Source organism: Sceloporus occidentalis, unplaced genomic scaffold, assembly GCF_023333645.1.
Source record: "Sceloporus occidentalis isolate IW3139 unplaced genomic scaffold, rSceOcc1.0.p SCAF_111, whole genome shotgun sequence".
Lineage (NCBI taxonomy): Eukaryota > Metazoa > Chordata > Lepidosauria > Squamata > Phrynosomatidae > Sceloporus > Sceloporus occidentalis.
The window spans coordinates 1,523,500-1,547,206 of NW_028317091.1; the positions used below are offsets into that span (position 1 = coordinate 1,523,500).

General features: G+C 40.7%; 8 non-coding genes across 8 annotated transcripts; 7 read left to right on the forward strand and 1 right to left on the reverse strand.

Moving 5' to 3' along the window:
- Positions 1 to 3,427: 3,427 nt before the first annotated feature.
- On the forward strand, positions 3,428 to 3,501 carry TRNAN-GUU (transfer RNA asparagine (anticodon GUU)). Its single transcript has one exon. It is a non-coding gene; the product is annotated as a tRNA-Asn (tRNA).
- A 1,394-nt stretch (positions 3,502 to 4,895) lies between these two features.
- On the forward strand, positions 4,896 to 4,969 carry TRNAN-GUU (transfer RNA asparagine (anticodon GUU)). The gene has a single exon. It is a non-coding gene; the product is annotated as a tRNA-Asn (tRNA).
- A 2,418-nt stretch (positions 4,970 to 7,387) lies between these two features.
- On the forward strand, positions 7,388 to 7,461 carry TRNAN-GUU (transfer RNA asparagine (anticodon GUU)). The gene has a single exon. It is a non-coding gene; the product is annotated as a tRNA-Asn (tRNA).
- Positions 7,462 to 8,854: 1,393 nt separating this feature from the next.
- On the forward strand, positions 8,855 to 8,928 carry TRNAN-GUU (transfer RNA asparagine (anticodon GUU)). Its single transcript has one exon. It is a non-coding gene; the product is annotated as a tRNA-Asn (tRNA).
- Positions 8,929 to 10,321: 1,393 nt separating this feature from the next.
- Positions 10,322 to 10,395, forward strand: TRNAN-GUU (transfer RNA asparagine (anticodon GUU)). Its single transcript has one exon. It is a non-coding gene; the product is annotated as a tRNA-Asn (tRNA).
- A 2,588-nt stretch (positions 10,396 to 12,983) lies between these two features.
- On the forward strand, positions 12,984 to 13,057 carry TRNAN-GUU (transfer RNA asparagine (anticodon GUU)). The gene has a single exon. It is a non-coding gene; the product is annotated as a tRNA-Asn (tRNA).
- Positions 13,058 to 16,567: 3,510 nt separating this feature from the next.
- TRNAN-GUU (transfer RNA asparagine (anticodon GUU)) lies at positions 16,568 to 16,641 on the forward strand. The gene has a single exon. It is a non-coding gene; the product is annotated as a tRNA-Asn (tRNA).
- A 4,442-nt stretch (positions 16,642 to 21,083) lies between these two features.
- TRNAT-CGU (transfer RNA threonine (anticodon CGU)) lies at positions 21,084 to 21,155 on the reverse strand. Its single transcript has one exon. It is a non-coding gene; the product is annotated as a tRNA-Thr (tRNA).
- Positions 21,156 to 23,707: the final 2,552 nt, after the last annotated feature.

Genomic DNA, 23,707 nt, shown 5'->3' on the forward strand with positions numbered 1-23,707 from the left:
AGCTTGTCCGAGGGGAAAATGCTGTTTTCATACAATATCATAAATGACACAAGTTATTAACCCTACGTGCCAATTAATCTTATGCAACGCCAGTTGTGCTTAAACAGAAAATTGACATTATAAAAACAAAATTAGCAGAGAATGGTTTCAATCCATCGACCTCTGGGTTATGGGCCCATCATGCTTCCGCTGCGCCACTCTGCTTTCCGTGTGACGGCTTGTCCGAGGGGAGAATGCTGTTTTCATGCAATGACAGAAGTTATTAACCCTATGTAAAAATGACATCTAGCAGAGGATGGTTTCGATCCATTGACCTCTGGGTTATGGGTCCAGCACGCTTCCGCTGCGCCACTCTGCTTTCTGTGTGAGAGCTTGTCCGAGGGGAGAATGCTGTTTTCATGCAATATCATCAATGACAGAAGTTATTAAGCCTATGTAAAAATGACATCTAGCAGAGGATGGTTTCGATCCATTGACCTCTGGCTTATGGGCCCAGCACGCTTCTGCTGCGCCACTCTGCTTTTTTATGTGCTCTTTTTTTTTCACAAATGATAAAAACACATTAATTCCTGACTTTTTTTTCTCCAAATCTCTTCTTCAAGCTTCGAAAGTGCGAACTTTTTGCCACTTTCTTCCCAAATGATAAAAAAACCCATGAATATCTGACTTTTTTCCAAATCTCTTCTTCAAGATTCGTAAAGACAATTTAGGAGTACAAGTTCTCACCATCATGAAATAATGTATAAACAGTTGAGATACAACTGTCAATTCTTCTGCTATGGTCATTAAGCCCTCTGTAATGCTGACGGTTTAAAGTCACAAACCTTCTCTGAAAGCAGTCACATGTGGGCGTCTCTGTGGCGCAATCGTTTAGCTTGTTCGGCTGTTAACTGAAAGGGTGGTGGTTCAAGCCCACCCAGGGACGAGCAGGATGTTTTCCTGAGCACTTTTGTTCCTGTGTTTGCAACGCCAATGAGCTAATGATTACAAGTGGCATAAGAAGATTTAGCTTAATGTTGGAAAGCTTTAAGGATTTTCCTTAAAGCTTTCCAACATTAAGCTAAATCTTCTTATGCCACTTGTGGAAAGTTATTTTCCAGACAAAGCATGCCAATCCTTCCATGAAAAAACAAAGGAAAAACTTTTTGGCATAGTGCCAATTTTGGATTGCTTAGATTATTATTATTAATTTTTTGTTTTTTAATTTAGGCCACGTCTACAATACTACATGTTGTTAATAATTCGGGCAGCCGTTACCAAAATAGTGGCTGGCAAGGGGAGAATGCCGTTTTCATACAATATCATAAATGACACAAGTTATTAACCCTACGTGCCAATTAATCTTATGCAACGGCAGTTGTGCTTAAACAGAAAAGTGACATTATAAAAACAAAGTTAGCAGAGGATGGTTTCGATCCATCGACCTCTGGGTTATGGGCCCAGCACGCTTCCGCTGCGCCACTCTGCTTTCCGTGTAACAGCTTGTCCGAGGGGAAAATGCTGTTTTCATACAATATCATAAATGACACAAGTTATTAACCCTACGTGCCAATTAATCTTATTCAACACCAGTTGTGCTTAAACAGAAAAGTGACATTATAAAAACAAAATTAGCAGAGGATGGTTTTGATCCATCGACCTCTGGGTTATGGGCCCAGCACGCTTCCGCTGCGCCACTCTGCTTTCCGTGTGACGTCTTGTCCGAGGGGAGAATGCTGTTTTCATGCAATATCATCAATGACAGAAGTTATTAACCCTATGTAAAAATGACATCTAGCAGAGGATGGTTTCGATCCATCGACCTCTGGGCTATGGGCCCAGCACGCTTCCGCTGCGCCACTCTGCTTTCCATGTGACAGCTTGTCCGAGGGGAGAATGCTGTTTTCATGCAATATCATCAATGACAGAAGTTATTAACCCTATGTAAAAATGATATCTAGCAGAGGATGGTTTCGATCCATTGACCTCTGGGTTATGGGCCCAGCACGCTTCCGCTGCGCCACCCTGCTTCTTCATGCGTTTTTTTTTTCACAAATGATAAAAACACATTAATTCCTGACTTTTTTTTCTCCAAATCTCTTCTTCAAGCTTCGAAAGTGCCAACTTTTTGCCACTTTCTTCCCAAATGATAAAAAAAACATGAATATCTGACTTTTTTTCCAAATCTCTTCTTCAAGATTCGTAAAGACAATTTAGGAGTACAAGTTCTCACCATCATGAAATAATGTATAAACAGTTGAGATACAACTGTCAATTCTTCTGCTATGGTCATTAAGCCCTCTGGAATGCTGAAGGTTTAAAGTCATAATCCTCACTGCTTCTCTGAAAGTAGTCACATGTGGTTGTCTCTGTGGCGCAATCGGTTAGCGCGGTCGGCTGTTAACCTAAAGGTTGGTGGTTCAAGCCCACCCAGGGACGAGCGGGATGTTTTCCTGAAAACTTTCATTCCTGTGTTTGCAACGCCAATGAGCTAATGATTACATTGAAAGACAGAAATGCAAAATCCTTAAAGCTTTCCAACATTAAGCTAAATCTTCTTATTCCACTTGTGGAAAGTTATTTTCCAGACAAAGCATGCCAATCCTTCCATTAAAAAACACAGGAAAAACTTTTTGGCATAGTGCCAATTTTGGATTGCTTAGATTATTATTATTAATTTTTTGTTTTTTAATTTATGCCACGTCTACAATACTACATGTTGTTAATAATTCGGGCAGCCGTTACCAAAATAGTGACTGGCAAGGGGAGAATGCCGTTTTCATACAATATCATAAATGACACAAGTTATTAACCCTACGTGCCAATTAATCTTATGCAACGCCAGTTGTGCTTAAACAGAAAAGTGACATTATAAAAACAAAATTAGCAGAGGATGGTTTCAATCCATCTACCTCTGGGTTATGGGCCCAGCACGCTTCCGCTGCGCCACTCTGCTTTCCGTGTGACGGCTTGTCCGAGGGGAGAATGCTGTTTTCATGCAATATCATCAATGACAGAAGTTATTAACCCTATGTAAAAATGACATCTAGCAGAGGATGGTTTCGATCCATCGACCTCTGGGTTATGGGTCCAGCACGCTTCCGCTGCGCCACTCTGCTTTTTCATGTGCTTTTTTTTTTCACAAATGATAAAAACACATTAATTCCTGACTTTTTTTTCTCCAAATCTCTTCTTCAAGCTTCGAAAGTGCGAACTTTTTGCCACTTTCTTCCCAAATGATAAAAAAACCCATGAATATCTGACTTTTTTCCAAATCTCTTCTTCAAGATTCGTAAAGACAATTTAGGAGTACAAGTTCTCACCATCATGAAATAATGTATAAACAGTTGAGATACAACTGTCAATTCTTCTGCTATGGTCATTAAGCCCTCTGGAATGCTGACGGTTTAAAGTCACAAACCTTCTCTGAAAGCAGTCACATGTGGGTGTCTCTGTGGCGCAATCGGTTAGCGCGTTCGGCTGTTAACCGAAAGGTTGGTGGTTCAAGCCCACCCAGGGACGAGCGGCATGTTTTCCTGAAAACTTTCATTCCTGTGTTTGCAACGCCAATGAGCTAATGATTACATTGAAAGACAGAAATGCAAAATCCTTAAAGCTTTCCAACATTAAGCTAAATCTTCTTATTCCACTTGTGGAAAGTTATTTTCCAGACAAAGCATGCCAATCCTTCCATGAAAAAACACAGGAAAAACTTTTTGGCATAGTGCCAATTTTGGATTGCTTAGATTATTATTATTAATTTTTTGTTTTTTAATTTAGGCCACGTCTACAATACTACATGTTGTTAATAATTCGGGCAGCCGTTACCAAAATAGTGGCTGGCAAGGGGAGAATGCCGTTTTCATACAATATCATAAATGACACAAGTTATTAACCCTACGTGCCAATTAATCTTATGCAACGGCAGTTGTGCTTAAACAGAAAAGTGACATTATAAAAACAAAATTAGCAGAGGATGGTTTCGATCCATCGACCTCTGGGTTATGGGCCCAGCACGCTTCCGCTGCGCCACTCTGCTTTCCGTGTAGCAGCTTGTCCGAGGGGAAAATGCTGTTTTCATACAATATCATAAATGACACAAGTTATTAACCCTACGTGCCAATTAATCTTATTCAACACCAGTTGTGCTTAAACAGAAAAGTGACATTATAAAAACAAAATTAGCAGAGGATGGTTTCGATCCATCGACCTCTGGGTTATGGGCCCAGCACGCTTCCGCTGCGCCACTCTGCTTTCTGTGTGACGGCTTGTCCGAGGGGAGAATGCTGTTTTCATGCAATATCATCAATGACAGAAGTTATTAACCCTATGTAAAAATGACATCTAGCAGAGGATGGTTTCGATCCATCGACCTCTGGGTTATGGGCCCAGCACGCTTCCGCAGCGCCACTCTGCTTTCCGTGTGACAGCTTGTCCGAGGGGAGAATGCTGTTTTCATGCAATATCATCAATGACAGAAGTTATTAAGCCTATGTAAAAATGACATCTAGCAGAGGATGGTTTCGATCCATTGACCTCTGGGTTATGGGCCCAGCACGCTTCCGCTGCGCCACCCTGCTTCTTCATGCGTTTTTTTTTTTCACAAATGATAAAAACACATTAATTCCTGACTTTTTTTTCTCCAAATCTCTTCTTCAAGCTTCGAAAGTGCCAACTTTTTGCCACTTTCTTCCCAAATGATAAAAAAAACATGAATATCTGACTTTTTTTCCAAATCTCTTCTTCAAGATTCGTAAAGACAATTTAGGAGTACAAGTTCTCACCATCATGAAATAATGTATAAACAGTTGAGATACAACTGTCAATTCTTCTGCTATGGTCATTAAGCCCTCTGGAATGCTGAAGGTTTAAAGTCATAATCCTCACTGCTTCTCTGAAAGTAGTCACATGTGGTTGTCTCTGTGGCGCAATCGGTTAGCGCGTTCAGCTGTTAACCGAAAGGTTGGTGGTTCAAGCCCACCCAGGGACGAGCGGGATGTTTTCCTGAAAACTTTCATTCCTGTGTTTCCAACGCCAATGAGCTAATGATTACATTGAAAGACAGAAATGCAAAATCCTTAAAGCTTTCCAACATTAAGCTAAATCTTCTTATGCCACTTGTGGAAAGTTATTTTCCAGACAAAGCATGCCAATCCTTCCATGAAAAAACACAGGAAAAACTTTTTGGCATAGTGCCAATTTTGGATTGCTTAGATTATTATTATTAATTTTTTGTTTTTTAATTTAGGCCACGTCTACAATACTACATGTTGTTAATAATTCGGGCAGCCGTTACCAAAATAGTGGCTGGCAAGGGGAGAATGCCGTTTTCATACAATATCATAAATGACACAAGTTATTAACCCTACGTGCCAATTAATCTTATGCAACGCCAGTTGTGCTTAAACAGAAAAGTGACATTATAAAAACAAAATTAGCAGAGGATGGTTTCGATCCATCGACCTCTGGGTTATGGGCCCAGCACGCTTCCGCTGCGCCACTCTGCTTTCCGTGTGACGGCTTGTCCGAGGGGAGAATGCTGTTTTCATGCAATATCATCAATGACAGAAGTTATTAACCCTATGTAAAAATGACATCTAGCAGAAGATGGTTTCGATCCATCGACCTCTGGATTATGGGCCCAGCACGCTTCCGCTGCGCCACTCTGCTTTCTGTGTGACGGCTTGTCCGAGGGGAGAATGCTGTTTTCATGCAATATCATCAATGACAGAAGTTATTAACCCTATGTAAAAATGACATCTAGCAGAGGATGGTTTCGATCCATCGACCTCTGGGTTATGGGCCCAGCACGCTTCCGCTGCGCCACTCTGCTTTCCGTGTGACAGCTTGTCCGAGGGGAGAATGCTGTTTTCATGCAATATCATCAATGACAGAAGTTATTAACCCTATGTAAAAATGACATCTAGCAGAGGATGGTTTCGATCCATCGACCTCTGGGTTATGGGTCCAGCACGCTTCCGCTGCGCCACTCTGGTTTTTCATGTGCTTGTTTTTTTCACAAATGATAAAAACACATTAATTCCTGACTTTTTTTTCTCCAAATCTCTTCTTCAAGCTTCGAAAGTGCGAACTTTTTGCCACTTTCTTCCCAAATGATAAAAAAACCCATGAATATCTGACTTTTTTCCAAATCTCTTCTTCAAGATTCGTAAAGACAATTTAGGAGTACAAGTTCTCACCATCATGAAATAATGTATAAACAGTTGAGATACAACTGTCAATTCTTCTGCTATGGTCATTAAGCCCTCTGGAATGCTGACGGTTTAAAGTCACAAACCTTCTCTGAAAGCACTCACATGTGGGTGTCTCTGTGGCGCAATCGTTTAGCTTGTTCGGCTGTTAACTGAAAGGGTGGTGGTTCAAGCCCACCCAGGGACGAGCAGGATGTTTTCCTGAACACTTTTGTTCCTGTGTTTGCAATGCCAATGAGCTAATGATTACATTGAAAGACAGAAATGCAAAATCCTTAAAGCTTTCCAACATTAAGCTAAATCTTCTTATGCCACTTGTGGAAAGTTATTTTCCAGACAAAGCATGCCAATCCTTCCATGAAAAAACACAGGAAAAACTTTTTGGCATAGTGCCAATTTTGGATTGCTTAGATTATTATTATTAATTTTTTGTTTTTTAATTTAGGCCACGTCTACAATACTACATGTTGTTAATAATTCGGGCAGCCGTTACCAAAATAGTGGCTGGCAAGTGGAGAATGCCGTTTTCATACAATATCATAAATGACACAAGTTATTAACCCTACGTGCCAATTAATCTTATGCAACGCCAGTTGTGCTTAAACAGAAAAGTGACATTATAAAAACAAAATTAGCAGAGGATGGTTTCGATCCATCGACCTCTGGGTTATGGGCCCAGCACGCTTCCACTGCGCCACTCTGCTTTCCGTGTGACAGCTTGTCCGAGGGGAGAATGCTGTTTTCATGCAATATCATCAATGACAGAAGTTATTAACCCTATGTAAAAATGACATCTAGCAGAGGATGGTTTCGATCCATCGACCTCTGGGTTATGGGTCCAGCACGCTTCCGCTGCGCCACTCTGCTTTTTCTTGTGCTTTTTTTTTTCACAAATGATAAAAACACATTAATTCCTGACTTTTTTTTCTCCAAATCTCTTCTTCAAGCTTCGAAAGTGCCAACTTTTTGCCACTTTCTTCCCAAATGATAAAAAAACCCATGAATATCTGACTTTTTTCCAAATCTCTTCTTCAAGATTCGTAAAGACAATTTAGGAGTACAAGTTCTCACCATCATGAAATAATGTATAAACAGTTGAGATACAACTGTCAATTCTTCTGCTATGGTCATTAAGCCCTCTGGAATGCTGACGGTTTAAAGTCACAAACCTTCTCTGAAAGCAGTCACATGTGGGTGTCTCTGTGGCGCAATCGGTTAGCGCGTTCGGCTGTTAACCGAAAGGTTGGTGGTTCAAGCCCACCCAGGGACGAGCGGGATGTTTTCCTGAAAACTTTCATTCCTGTGTTTGCAACGCCAATGAGCTAATGATTACATTGAAAGACAGAAATGCAAAATCCTTAAAGCTTTCCAACATTAAGCTAAATCTTCTTATTCCACTTGTGGAAAGTTATTTTCCAGACAAAGCATGCCAATCCTTCCATGAAAAAACACAGGAAAAACTTTTTGGCATAGTGCCAATTTTGGATTGCTTAGATTATTATTATTAATTTTTTGTTTTTTAATTTAGGCCACGTCTACAATACTACATGTTGTTAATAATTCGGGCAGCCGTTACCAAAATAGTGGCTGGCAAGGGGAGAATGCCGTTTTCATACAATATCATAAATGACACAAGTTATTAACCCTACGTGCCAATTAATCTTATGCAACGGCAGTTGTGCTTAAACAGAAAAGTGACATTATAAAAACAAAATTAGCAGAGGATGGTTTCGATCCATCGACCTCTGGGTTATAGGCCCAGCACGCTTCCGCTGCGCCACTCGGCTTTCCGTGTAGCAGCTTGTCCGAGGGGAAAATGCTGTTTTCATACAATATCATAAATGACACAAGTTATTAACCCTACGTGCCAATTAATCTTATTCAACACCAGTTGTGCTTAAACAGAAAAGTGACATTATAAAAACAAAATTAGCAGAGGATGGTTTCGATCCATCGACCTCTGGGTTATGGGCCCAGCACGCTTCCGCTGCGCCACTCTGCTTTCTGTGTGACGGCTTGTCCGAGGGGAGAATGCTGTTTTAATGCAATATCATCAATGACAGAAGTTATTAACCCTATGTAAAAATGACATCTAGCAGAGGATGGTTTCGATCCATTGACCTCTGGGTTATGGGCCCAGCACGCTTCCGCTGCGCCACTCTGCTTTCTGTGCAACAGCTTGTCCGAGGGGAGAATGCTGTTTTCATGCAATATCATCAATGACAGAAGTTATTAAGCCTATGTAAAAATGACATCTAGCAGAGGATGGTTTCGATCCATTGACCTCTGGGTTATGGGCCCAGCACGCTTCCGCTGCGCCACCCTGCTTCTTCATGCGCTTTTTTTTTCACAAATGATAAAAACACATTAATTCCTGACTTTTTTTTCTCCAAATCTCTTCTTCAAGCTTCGAAAGTGCGAACTTTTTGCCACTTTCTTCCCAAATGATAAAAAAAACATGAATATCTGACTTTTTTTCCAAATCTCTTCTTCAAGATTCGTAAAGACAATTTAGGAGTACAAGTTCTCACCATCATGAAATAATGTATAAACAGTTGAGATACAACTGTCAATTCTTCTGCTATGGTCATTAAGCCCTCTGGAATGCTGAAGGTTTAAAGTCATAATCCTCACTGCTTCTCTGAAAGTAGTCACATGTGGTTGTCTATGTGGCGCAATCGGTTAGCGCGTTCGGCTGTTAACCGAAAGGTTGGTGGTTCAAGCCCACCCAGGGACGAGCGGGATGTTTTCCTGAAAACTTTCATTCCTGTGTTTGCAACGCCAATGAGCTAATGATTACATTGAAAGACAGAAATGCAAAATCCTTAAAGCTTTCCAACATTAAGCTAAATCTTCTTATTCCACTTGTGGAAAGTTATTTTCCAGACAAAGCATGCCAATCCTTCCATGAAAAAACACAGGAAAAACTTTTTGGCATAGTGCCAATTTTGGATTGCTTAGATTATTATTATTAATTTTTTGTTTTTTAATTTAGGCCACGTCTACAATACTACATGTTGTTAATAATTCGGGCAGCCGTTACCAAAATAGTGGCTGGCAAGGGGAGAATGCCGTTTTCATACAATATCATAAATGACACAAGTTATTAACCCTACGTGCCAATTAATCTTATGCAACGGCAGTTGTGCTTAAACAGAAAAGTGACATTATAAAAACAAAATTAGCAGAGGATGGTTTCGATCCATCGACCTCTGGGTTATGGGCCCAGCACGCTTCCGCTGCGCCACTCTGCTTTCCGTGTAGCAGCTTGTCCGAGGGGAAAATGCTGTTTTCATACAATATCATAAATGACACAAGTTATTAACCCTACGTGCCAATTAATCTTATTCAACACCAGTTGTGCTTAAACAGAAAAGTGACATTATAAAAACAAAATTAGCAGAGGATGGTTTCGATCCATCGACCTCTGGGTTATGGGCCCAGCACGCTTCCGCTGCGCCACTCTGCTTTCTGTGTGACGGCTTGTCCGAGGGGAGAATGCTGTTTTCATGCAATATCATCAATGACAGAAGTTATTAACCCTATGTAAAAATGACATCTAGCAGAGGATGGTTTCGATCCATCGACCTCTGGGTTATGGGCCCAGCACGCTTCCGCTGCGCCACTCTGCTTTCCGTGTGACAGCTTGTCCGAGGGGAGAATGCTGTTTTCATGCAATATCATCAATGACAGAAGTTATTAAGCCTATGTAAAAATGACATCTAGCAGAGGATGGTTTCGATCCATTGACCTCTGGGTTATGGGCCCAGCACGCTTCCGCTGCGCCACCCTGCTTCTTCATGCGTTTTTTTTTTCACAAATGATAAAAACACATTAATTCCTGACTTTTTTTTCTCCAAATCTCTTCTTCAAGCTTCGAAAGTGCGAACTTTTTGCCACTTTCTTCCCAAATGATAAAAAAACCCATGAATATCTGACTTTTTTCCAAATCTCTTCTTCAAGATTCGTAAAGACAATTTAGGAGTACAAGTTCTCACCATCATGAAATAATGTATAAACAGTTGAGATACAACTGTCAATTCTTCTGCTATGGTCATTAAGCCCTCTGGAATGCTGAAGGTTTAAAGTCATAATCCTCACTGCTTCTCTGAAAGTAGTCACATGTGGTTGTCTCTGTGGCGCAATCGGTTAGCGCGTTCGGCTGTTAACCGAAAGGTTGGTGGTTCAAGCCCACCCAGGGACGAGCGGGATGTTTTCCTGAAAACTTTCATTCCTGTGTTTGCAACGCCAATGAGCTAATGATTACATTGAAAGACAGAAATGCAAAATCCTTAAAGCTTTCCAACATTAAGCTAAATCTTCTTATTCCACTTGTGGAAAGTTATTTTCCAGACAAAGCATGCCAATCCTTCCATGAAAAAACACAGGAAAAACTTTTTGGCATAGTGCCAATTTTGGATTGCTTAGATTATTATTATTAATTTTTTGTTTTTTAATTTAGGCCACGTCTACAATACTACATGTTGTTAATAATTCGGGCAGCCGTTACCAAAATAGTGGCTGGCAAGGGGAGAATGCCGTTTTCATACAATATCATAGATGACACAAGTTATTAACCCTACGTGCCAATTAATCTTATGCAACGCCAGTTGTGCTTAAACAGAAAAGTGACATTATAAAAACAAAATTAGCAGAGGATGGTTTCGATCCATCGACCTCTGGGTTATGGGCCCAGCACGCTTCCGCTGCGCCACTCTGCTTTCTGTGTGACGGCTTGTCCGAGGGGAGAATGCTGTTTTCATGCAATATCATCAATGACAGAAGTTATTAACCCTATGTAAAAATGACATCTAGCAGAGGATGGTTTCGATCCATCGACCTCTGGGTTATGGGCCCAGCACGCTTCCGCTGCGCCACTCTGCTTTCCGTGTGACAGCTTGTCCGAGGGGAGAATGCTGTTTTCATGCAATATCATCAATGACAGAAGTTATTAAGCCTATGTAAAAATGACATCTAGCAGAGGATGGTTTCGACACATCGACCTCTGGGTTATGGGCCCAGCACGCTTCCGCTGCGCCACTCTGCTTTTTCATGTGCTTTTTTTTTTCACAAATGATAAAAACACATTAATTCCTGACTTTTTTTTCTCCAAATCTCTTCTTCAAGCTTCGAAAGTGCGAACTTTTTGCCACTTTCTTCCCAAATGATAAAAAAAACCATGAATATCTGACTTTTTTCCAAATCTCTTCTTCAAGATTCGTAAAGACAATTTAGGAGTACAAGTTCTCACCATCATGAAATAATGTATAAACAGTTGAGATACAACTGTCAATTCTTCTGCTATGGTCATTAAGCCCTCTGGAATGCTGACGGTTTAAAGTCACAAACCTTCTCTGAAAGCAGTCACATGTGGGTGTCTCTGTGGCGCAATCGTTTAGCTTGTTTGCCTGTTAACTGAAAGGGTGGTGGTTCAAGCCCACCCAGGGACGAGCTGGATGTTTTCCTGAACACTTTTGTTCCTGTGTTTGCAACGCCAATGAGCTAATGATTACATTGAAAGACAGAAATGCAAAATCCTTAAAGCTTTCCAACATTAAGCTAAATCTTCTTATGCCACTTGTGGAAAGTTATTTTCCAGACAAAGCATGCCAATCCTTCCATGAAAAAACACAGGAAAAACTTTTTGGCATAGTGCCAATTTTGGATTGCTTAGATTATTATTATTAATTTTTTGTTTTTTAATTTAGGCCACGTCTACAATACTACATGTTGTTAATAATTCGGGCAGCCGTTACCAAAATAGTGGCTGGCAAGGGGAGAATGCCGTTTTCATACAATATCATAAATGACACAAGTTATTAACCCTACGTGCCAATTAATCTTATGCAACGCCAGTTGTGCTTAAACAGAAAAGTGACATTATAAAAACAAAATTAGCAGAGGATGGTTTCAATCCATCGACCTCTGGGTTATGGGCCCAGCACGCTTCCGCTGCGCCACTCTGCTTTCCGTGTGACGGCTTGTCCGAGGGGAGAATGCTGTTTTCATGCAATATCATCAATGACAGAAGTTATTAACCCTATGTAAAAATGACATCTAGCAGTAGATGGTTTCGATCCATCAACCTCTGGGTTATGGGCCCAGCACGCTTCCGCTGCGCCGCTCTGCTTTCTGTGTGACGGCTTGTCCGAGGGGAGAATGCTGTTTTCATGCAATATCATCAATGACAGAAGTTATTAACCCTATGTAAAAATGACATCTAGCAGAGGATGGTTTCGATCCATCGACCTCTGGGTTATGGGCCCAGCACGCTTCCGCTGCGCCACTCTGCTTTCCGTGTGACAGCTTGTCCGAGGGGAGAATGCTGTTTTCATGCAATATCATCAATGACAGAAGTTATTAACCCTATGTAAAAATGACATCTAGCAGAGGATGGTTTCGATCCATCGACCTCTGGGTTATGGGCCCAGCACGCTTCCGCTGCGCCACTCTGCTTTTTCATGTGCTTGTTTTTTTCACAAATGATAAAAACACATTAATTCCTGACTTTTTTTTCTCCAAATCTCTTCTTCAAGCTTCGAAAGTGCGAACTTTTTGCCACTTTCTTCACAAATGATAAAAAAACCCATGAATATCTGACTTTTTTCCAAATCTCTTCTTCAAGATTCGTAAAGACAATTTAGGAGTACAAGTTCTCACCATCATGAAATAATGTATAAACAGTTGAGATACAACTGTCAATTCTTCTGCTATGGTCATTAAGCCCTCTGGAATGCTGAAGGTTTAAAGTCATAATCCTCACTGCTTCTCTGAAAGTAGTCACATGTGGTTGTCTCTGTGGCGCAATCGGTTAGCGCGTTCGGCTGTTAACCGAAAGGTTGGTGGTTCAAGCCCACCCAGGGACGAGCGGGATGTTTTCCTGAAAACTTTCATTCCTGTGTTTGCAACGCCAATGAGCTAATGATTACATTGAAAGACAGAAATGCAAAATCCTTAAAGCTTTCCAACATTAAGCTAAATCTTCTTATTCCACTTGTGGAAAGTTATTTTCCAGACAAAGCATGCCAATCCTTCCATGAAAAAACACAGGAAAAACTTTTTGGCATAGTGCCAATTTTGGATTGCTTAGATTATTATTATTAATTTTTTGTTTTTTAATTTAGGCCACGTCTACAATACTACATGTTGTTAATAATTCGGGCAGCCGTTACCAAAATAGTGGCTGGCAAGGGGAGAATGCCGTTTTCATACAATATCATAAATGACACAAGTTATTAACCCTACGTGCCAATTAATCTTATGCAACGCCAGTTGTGCTTAAACAGAAAAGTGACATTATAAAAACAAAATTAGCAGAGGATGGTTTCGATCCATCGACCTCTGGGTTATGGGCCCAGCACGCTTCCGCTGCGCCACTCTGCTTTCTGTGTGACGGCTTGTCCGAGGGGAGAATGCTGTTTTCATGCAATATCATCAATGACAGAAGTTATTAACCCTATGTAAAAATGACATCTAGCAGAGGATGGTTTCGATCCATCGACCTCTGGGTTATGGGCCCAGCACGCTTCCGCTGCGCCACTCTGCTTTCCGTGTGACAGCTTGTCCGAGGGGAGAATGCTGTTTTCATGCAATATCATCAATGACAGAAGTTATTAAGCCTATGTAAAAATGACATCTAGCAGAGGATGGTTTCGACACATCGACCTCTGGGTTATGGGCCCAGCACGCTTCCGCTGCGCCACTCTGCTTTTTCATGTGCTTTTTTTTTTTCACAAATGATAAAAACACATTAATTCCTGACTTTTTTTTCTCCAAATCTCTTCTTCAAGCTTCGAAAGTGCGAACTTTTTGCCACTTTCTTCCCAAATGATAAAAAAAACCATGAATATCTGACTTTTTTCCAAATCTCTTCTTCAAGATTCGTAAAGACAATTTAGGAGTACAAGTTCTCACCATCATGAAATAATGTATAAACAGTTGAGATACAACTGTCAATTCTTCTGCTATGGTCATTAAGCCCTCTGGAATGCTGACGGTTTAAAGTCACAAACCTTCTCTGAAAGCAGTCACATGTGGGTGTCTCTGTGGCGCAATCGTTTAGCTTGTTTGCCTGTTAACTGAAAGGGTGGTGGTTCAAGCCCACCCAGGGACGAGCAGGATGTTTTCCTGAACACTTTTGTTCCTGTGTTTGCAATGCCAATGAGCTAATGATTACATTGAAAGACAGAAATGCAAAATCCTTAAAGCTTTCCAACATTAAGCTAAATCTTCTTATGCCACTTGTGGAAAGTTATTTTCCAGACAAAGCATGCCAATCCTTCCATGAAAAAACACAGGAAAAACTTTTTGGCATAGTGCCAATTTTGGATTGCTTAGATTATTATTATTAATTTTTTGTTTTTTAATTTAGGCCACGTCTACAATACTACATGTTGTTAATAATTCGGGCAGCCGTTACCAAAATAGTGGCTGGCAAGGGGAGAATGCCGTTTTCATACAATATCATAAATGACACAAGTTATTAACCCTACGTGCCAATTAATCTTATGCAACGCCAGTTGTGCTTAAACAGAAAAGTGACATTATAAAAACAAAATTAGCAGAGGATGGTTTCAATCCATCGACCTCTGGGTTATGGGCCCAGCACGCTTCCGCTGCGCCACTCTGCTTTCCGTGTGACGGCTTGTCCGAGGGGAGAATGCTGTTTTCATGCAATATCATCAATGACAGAAGTTATTAACCCTATGTAAAAATGACATCTAGCAGAGGATGGTTTCGATCCATCGACCTCTGGGTTATGGGCCCAGCACGCTTCCGCTGCGCCACTCTGCTTTCTGTGTGACAGCTTGTCCGAGGGGAGAATGCTGTTTTCATGCAATATCATCAATGACAGAAGTTATTAAGCCTATGTAAAAATGACATCTAGCAGAGGATGGTTTCGACACATCGACCTCTGGGTTATGGGCCCAGCACGCTTCCGCTGCGCCACTCTGCTTTTTCATGTGCTTTTTTTTTTTCACAAATGATAAAAACACATTAATTCCTGACTTTTTTTTCTCCAAATCTCTTCTTCAAGCTTCGAAAGTGCGAACTTTTTGCCACTTTCTTCCCAAATGATAAAAAAACCCATGAATATCTGACTTTTTTCCAAATCTCTTCTTCAAGATTCGTAAAGACAATTTAGGAGTACAAGTTCTCACCATCATGAAATAATGTATAAACAGTTGAGATACAACTGTCAATTCTTCTGCTATGGTCATTAAGCCCTCTGGAATGCTGACGGTTTAAAGTCACAAACCTTCTCTGAAAGCAGTCACATGTGGGTGTCTCTGTGGCGCAATCGTTTAGCTTGTTCGGCTGTTAACTGAAAGGGTGGTGGTTCAAGCCCACCCAGGGACGAGCAGGATGTTTTCCTGAACACTTTTGTTCCTGTGTTTGCAATGCCAATGAGCTAATGATTACATTGAAAGACAGAAATGCAAAATCCTTAAAGCTTTCCAACATTAAGCTAAATCTTCTTATGCCACTTGTGGAAAGTTATTTTCCAGACAAAGCATGCCAATCCTTCCATGAAAAAACACAGGAAAAACTTTTTGGCATAGTGCCAATTTTGGATTGCTTAGATTATTATTATTAATTTTTTGTTTTTTAATTTAGGCCACGTCTACAATACTACATGTTGTTAATAATTCGGGCAGCCGTTACCAAAATAGTGGCTGGCAAGGGGAGAATGCCGTTTTCATACAATATCATAAATGACACAAGTTATTAACCCTACGTGCCAATTAATCTTATGCAACGCCAGTTGTGCTTAAACAGAAAAGTGACATTATAAAAACAAAATTAGCAGAGGACGATTTCAATCCATCGACCTCTGGGTTATGGGCCCAGCACGCTTCCGCTGCGCCACTCTGCTTTCCGTGTGATGGCTTGTTCGAGGGGAGAATGCTGTTTTCATGCAATATCATCAATGACAGAAGTTATTAACCCTATGTAAAAATGACATCTAGCAGAAGATGGTTTCGACACATCGACCTCTGGGTTATGGGCCCAGCACGCTTCCGCTGCGCCACTCTGCTTTTTCATGTGCTTTTTTTTTTCACAAATGATAAAAACACATTAATTCCTGACTTTTTTTTCTCCAAATCTCTTCTTCAAGCTTCGAAAGTGCGAACTTTTTGCCACTTTCTTCCCACATGATAAAAAAACCCATGAATATCTGACTTTTTTCCAAATCTCTTCTTCAAGATTCGTAAAGACAATTTAGGAGTACAAGTTCTCACCATCATGAAATAATGTATAAACAGTTGAGATACAACTGTCAATTCTTCTGCTATGGTCATTAAGCCCTCTGGAATGCTGAAGGTTTAAAGTCATAATCCTCACTGCTTCTCTGAAAGTAGTCACATGTGGTTGTCTCTGTGGCGCAATAGGTTAGCGCGTTCGGCTGTTAACCGAAAGGTTGGTGGTTCAAGCCCACCCAGGGACGAGCGGGATGTTTTCCTGAAAACTTTCGTTCCTGTGTTTGCAACGCCAATGAGCTAATGATTACATTGAAAGACAGAAATGCAAAATCCTTAAAGCTTTCCAACATTAAGCTAAATCTTCTTATTCCACTTGTGGAAAGTTATTTTCCAGACAAAGCATGCCAATCCTTCCATGAAAAAACACAGGAAAAACTTTTTGGCATAGTGCCAATTTTGGATTCCTTAGATTATTATTATTAATTTTTTGTTTTTTAATTTAGGCCACGTCTACAATACTACATGTTGTTAATAATTCGGGCAGCCGTTACCAAAATAGTGGCTGGCAAGGGGAGAATGCCGTTTTCATACAATATCATAAATGACACAAGTTATTAACCCTACGTGCCAATTAATCTTATGCAACGGCAGTTGTGCTTAAACAGAAAAGTGACATTATAAAAACAAAATTAGCAGAGGATGGTTTCGATCCATTGACCTCTGGGCCCAGCATGCTTCCGCTGCGCCACTCTGCTTTCCGTGTAACTGCTTGTCCGAGGGGAAAATGCTGTTTTCATACAATATCATAAATGACACAAGTTATTAACCCTACGTGCCAATTAATCTTATTCAACACCAGTTGTGCTTAAACAGAAAAGTGACATTATAAAAACAAAATTAGCAGAGGATGGTTTCGATCCATCGACCTCTGGGTTATGGGCCCAGCACGCTTCCGCTGCGCCACTCTGCTTTCCGTGTGATGGCTTGTCCGAGGGGAGAATGCTGTTTTCATGCAATATCATCAATGACAGAAGTTATTAACCCTATGTAAAAATGACATCTAGCAGAGGATGGTTTCGACACATCGACCTCTGGGTTATGGGCCCAGCACGCTTCCGCTGCGCCACTCTGCTTTTTCATGTGCTTTTTTTTTTCACAAATGATAAAAACACATTAATTCCTGACTTTTTTTTCTCCAAATCTCTTCTTCAAGCTTCGAAAGTGCGAACTTTTTGCCACTTTCTTCCCAAATGATAAAAAAACCCATGAATATCTGACTTTTTTCCAAATCTCTTCTTCAAGATTCGTAAAGACAATTTAGGAGTACAAGTTCTCACCATCATGAAATAATGTATAAACAGTTGAGATACAACTGTCAATTCTTCTGCTATGGTCATTAAGCCCTCTGGAATGCTGACGGTTTAAAGTCACAAACCTTCTCTGAAAGCAGTCACATGTGGGTGTCTCTGTGGCGCAATCGTTTAGCTTGTTCGGCTGTTAACTGAAAGGGTGGTGGTTCAAGCCCACCCAGGGACGAGCAGGATGTTTTCCTGAACACTTTTGTTCCTGTGTTTGCAACGCCAATGAGCTAATGATTACATTGAAAGACAGAAATGCAAAATCCTTAAAGCTTTCCAACATTAAGCTAAATCTTCTTATGCCACTTGTGGAAAGTTATTTTCCAGACAAAGCATGCCAATCCTTCCATGAAAAAACACAGGAAAAACTTTTTGGCATAGTGCCAATTTTGGATTGCTTAGATTATTATTATTAATTTTTTGTTTTTTAATTTAGGCCACGTCTACAATACTACATGTTGTTAATAATTCGGGCAGCCGTTACCAAAATAGTGGCTGGCAAGGGGAGAATGCCGTTTTCATACAATATCATAAATGACACAAGTTATTAACCCTACGTGCCAATTAATCTTATGCAACGCCAGTTGTGCTTAAACAGAAAAGTGACATTATAAAAACAAAATTAGCAGAGGATGGTTTCAATCCATCGACCTCTGGGTTATGGGCCCAGCACGCTTCCGCTGCGCCACTCTGCTTTCCGTGTGACGGCTTGTCCGAGGGGAGAATGCTGTTTTCATGCAATATCATCAATGACAGAAGTTATTAACCCTATGTAAAAATGACATCTAGCAGAGGATGGTTTCGATCCATCGACCTCTGGGTTATGGGCCCAGCAGGCTTCCGCTGCGCCACTCTGCTTTCTGTGTGACAGCTTGTCCGAGGGGAGAATGCTGTTTTCATGCAATATCATCAATGACAGAAGTTATTAAGCCTATGTAAAAATGACATCTAGCAGAGGATGGTTTCGACACATCGACCTCTGGGTTATGGGCCCAGCACGCTTCCGCTGCGCCACTCTGCTTTTTCATGTGCTTTTTTTTTTCACAAATGATAAAAACACATTAATTCCTGACTTTTTTTTCTCCAAATCTCTTCTTCAAGCTTCGAAAGTGCGAACTTTTTGCCACTTTCTTCCCAAATGATAAAAAAAACCATGAATATCTGACTTTTTTCCAAATCTCTTCTTCAAGATTCGTAAAGACAATTTAGGAGTACAAGTTCTCACCATCATGAAATAATGTATAAACAGTTGAGATACAACTGTCAATTCTTCTGCTATGGTCATTAAGCCCTCTGGAATGCTGACGGTTTAAAGTCACAAACCTTCTCTGAAAGCAGTCACATGTGGGTGTCTCTGTGGCGCAATCGTTTAGCTTGTTCGGCTGTTAACTGAAAGGGTGGTGGTTCAAGCCCACCCAGGGACGAGCAGGATGTTTTCCTGAACACTTTTGTTCCTGTGTTTGCAATGCCAAGGAGCTAATGATTACATTGAAAGACAGAAATGCAAAATCCTTAAAGCTTTCCAACATTAAGCTAAATCTTCTTATGCCACTTGTGGAAAGTTATTTTCCAGACAAAGCATGCCAATCCTTCCATGAAAAAACACAGGAAAAACTTTTTGGCATAGTGCCAATTTTGGATTGCTTAGATTATTATTATTAATTTTTTGTTTTTTAATTTAGGCCACGTCTACAATACTACATGTTGTTAATAATTCGGGCAGCCGTTACCAAAATAGTGGCTGGCAAGGGGAGAATGCCGTTTTCATACAATATCATAAATGACACAAGTTATTAACCCTACGTGCCAATTAATCTTATGCAACGCCAGTTGTGCTTAAACAGAAAAGTGACATTATAAAAACAAAATTAGCAGAGGATGGTTTCGATCCATCGACCTCTGGGTTATGGGCCCAGCACGCTTCCGCTGCGCCACTCTGCTTTCCGTGTGACGGCTTGTCCGAGGGGAGAATTCTGTTTTCATGCAATATCATCAATGACAGAAGTTATTAACCCTATGTAAAAATGACATCTAGCAGAGGATGGTTTCGATCCATCGACCTCTGGGTTATGGGCCCAGCACGCTTCCGCTGCGCCACTCTGCTTTCTGTGTGACAGCTTGTCCGAGGGGAGAATGCTGTTTTCATGCAATATCATCAATGACAGAAGTTATTAAGCCTATGTAAAAATGACATCTAGCAGAGGATGGTTTCGACACATCGACCTCTGGGTTATGGGCCCAGCACGCTTCCGCTGCGCCACTCTGCTTTTTCATGTGCTTTTTTTTTTCACAAATGATAAAAACACATTAATTCCTGACTTTTTTTCTCCAAATCTCTTCTTCAAGCTTCGAAAGTGCGAACTTTTTGCCACTTTCTTCCCAAATGATAAAAAAAACCATGAATATCTGACTTTTTTCCAAATCTCTTCTTCAAGATTCGTAAAGACAATTTAGGAGTACAAGTTCTCACCATCATGAAATAATGTATAAACAGTTGAGATACAACTGTCAATTCTTCTGCTATGGTCATTAAGCCCTCTGGAATGCTGACGGTTTAAAGTCACAAACCTTCTCTGAAAGCAGTCACATGTGGGTGTCTCTGTGGCGCAATCGTTTAGCTTGTTCGCCTGTTAACTGAAAGGGTGGTGGTTCAAGCCCACCCAGGGACGAGCAGGATGTTTTCCTGAACACTTTTGTTCCTGTGTTTGCAACGCCAATGAGCTAATGATTACATTGAAAGACAGAAATGCAAAATCCTTAAAGCTTTCCAACATTAAGCTAAATCTTCTTATTCCACTTGTGGAAAGTTATTTTCCAGACAAAGCATGCCAATCCTTCCATGAAAAAACACAGGAAAAACTTTTTGGCATAGTGCCAATTTTGGATTGCTTAGATTATTATTATTAATTTTTTGTTTTTTAATTTAGGCCACGTCTACAATACTACATGTTGTTAATAATTTGGGCAGCCGTTACCAAAATAGTGGCTGGCAAGGGGAGAATGCCGTTTTCATACAATATCATAAATGACACAAGTTATTAACCCTACGTGCCAATTAATCTTATGCAACGGCAGTTGTGCTTAAACAGAAAAGTGACATTATAAAAACAAAATTAGCAGAGGATGGTTTTGATCCATCGACCTCTGGGTTATGGGCCCAGCACGCTTCCGCTGCGCCACTCTGCTTTCCGTGTAACAGCTTGTCCGAGGGGAAAATGCTGTTTTCATACAATATCATAAATGACACAAGTTATTAACCCTACGTGCCAATTAATCTTATTCAACACCAGTTGTGCTTACACAGAAAAGTGACATTATAAAAACAAAATTAGCAGAGGATGGTTTCGATCCATCGACCTCTGGGTTACGGGCCCAGCACGCTTCCGCTGCGCCACTCTGCTTTCTGTGTGACGGCTTGTCCGAGGGGAGAATGCTGTTTTCATGCAATATCATCAATGACAGAAGTTATTAACCCTATGTAAAAATGACATCTAGCAGAGGATGGTTTCGATCCATCGACCTCTGGGTTATGGGCCCAGCACGCTTCCGCTGCGCCACTCTGCTTTCCGTGTGACGGCTTGTCCGAGGGGAGAATGCTGTTTTCATGCAATATCATCAATGACAGAAGTTATTAACCCTATGTAAAAATGACATCTAGCAGAGGATGGTTTCGATCCATCGACCTCTGGGTTATGGGTCCAGCACGCTTCCGCTGCGCCACTCTGCTTTTTCATGTGCTTTTTTTTTTCACAAATGATAAAAACACATTAATTCCTGACTTTTTTTCTCTCCAAATCTCTTCTTCAAGCTTCGAAAGTGCGAACTTTTTGCCACTTTCTTCCCAAATGATAAAAAAACCCATGAATATCTGACTTTTTTCCAAATCTCTTCTTCAAGATTCGTAAAGACAATTTAGGAGTACAAGTTCTCACCATCATGAAATAATGTATAAACAGTTGAGATACAACTGTCAATTCTTCTGCTATGGTCATTAAGCCCTCTGGAATGCTGACGGTTTAAAGTCACAAACCTTCTCTGAAAGCAGTCACATGTGGGTGTCTCTGTGGCGCAATCGTTTAGCTTGTTCGGCTGTTAACTGAAAGGGTGGTGGTTCAAGCCCACCCAGGGACGAGCAGGATGTTTTCCTGAACACTTTTGTTCCTGTGTTTGCAATGCCAAGGAACTAATGATTACATTGAAAGACAGAAATGCAAAATCCTTAAAGCTTTCCAACATTAAGCTAAATCTTCTTATGCCACTTGTGGAAAGTTATTTTCCAGACAAAGCATGCCAATCCTTCCATGAAAAAACACAGGAAAAACTTTTTGGCATAGTGCCAATTTTGGATTGCTTGGATTATTATTATTAATTTTTTGTTTTTTAATTTAGGCCACGTCTACAATACTACATGTTGTTAATAATTCGGGCAGCCGTTACCAAAATAGTGGCTGGCAAGGGGAGAATGCCGTTTTCATACAATATCATAAATGACACAAGTTATTAACCCTACGTGCAAATTAATCTTATGCAACGCCAGTTGTGCTTAAACAGAAAAGTGACATTATAAAAACAAAATTAGCAGAGGATGGTTTTGATCCATCGACCTCTGGGTTATGGGCCCAGCACGCTTCCGCTGCGCCACTCTGCTTTCCGTGTGACGGCTTGTCCGAGGGGAGAATGCTGTTTTCATGCAATATCATCAATGACAGAAGTTATTAACCCTATGTAAAAATGACATCTAGCAGAGGATGGTTTCGATCCATCGACCTCTGGGTTATGGGCCCAGCACGCTTCCGCTGCGCCACTCTGCTTTCTGTGTGACAGCTTGTCCGAGGGGAGAATGCTGTTTTCATGCAATATCATCAATGACAGAAGTTATTAAGCCTATGTAAAAATGACATCTAGCAGAGGATGGTTTCGACACATCGACCTCTGGGTTATGGGCCCAGCACGCTTCCGCTGCGCCACTCTGCTTTTTCATGTGCTTTTTTTTTTCACAAATGATAAAAACACATTAATTCCTGACTTTTTTTTCTCCAAATCTCTTCTTCAAGCTTCGAAAGTGCGAACTTTTTGCCACTTTCTTCCCAAATGATAAAAAAAACCATGAATATCTGACTTTTTTCCAAATCTCTTCTTCAAGATTCGTAAAGACAATTTAGGAGTACAAGTTCTCACCATCATGAAATAATGTATAAACAGTTGAGATACAACTGTCAATTCTTCTGCTATGGTCATTAAGCCCTCTGGAATGCTGACGGTTTAAAGTCACAAACCTTCTCTGGAAGCAGCCACATGTGGGTGTCTCTGTGGCGCAATCGTTTAGCTTGTTCGGCTGTTAACTGAAAGGGTGGTGGTTCAAGCCCACCCAGGGACGAGCAGGATGTTTTCCTGAACACTTTTGTTCCTGTGTTTGCAATGCCAATGAGCTAATGATTACATTGAAAGACAGAAATGCAAAATCCTTAAAGCTTTCCAACATTAAGCTAAATCTTCTTATGCCACTTGTGGAAAGTTATTTTCCAGACAAAGCATGCCAATCCTTCCATGAAAAAACACAGGAAAAACTTTTTGGCATAGTGCCAATTTTGGATTGCTTAGATTATTATTATTAATTTTTTGTTTTTTAATTTAGGCCACGTCTACAATACTACATGTTGTTAATAATTCGGGCAGCCGTTACCAAAATAGTGGCTGGCAAGGGGAGAATGCCGTTTTCATACAATATCATAAATGACACAAGTTATTAACCCTACGTGCCAATTAATCTTATGCAACGCCAGTTGTGCTTAAACAGAAAAGTGACATTATAAAAACAAAATTAGCAGAGGATGGTTTCGATACATCGACCTCTGGGTTATGGGCCCAGCACGCTTCCGCTGCGCCACTCTGCTTTCCGTGTAACAGCTTGTCCGAGGGGAAAATGCTGTTTTCATACAATATCATAAATGAC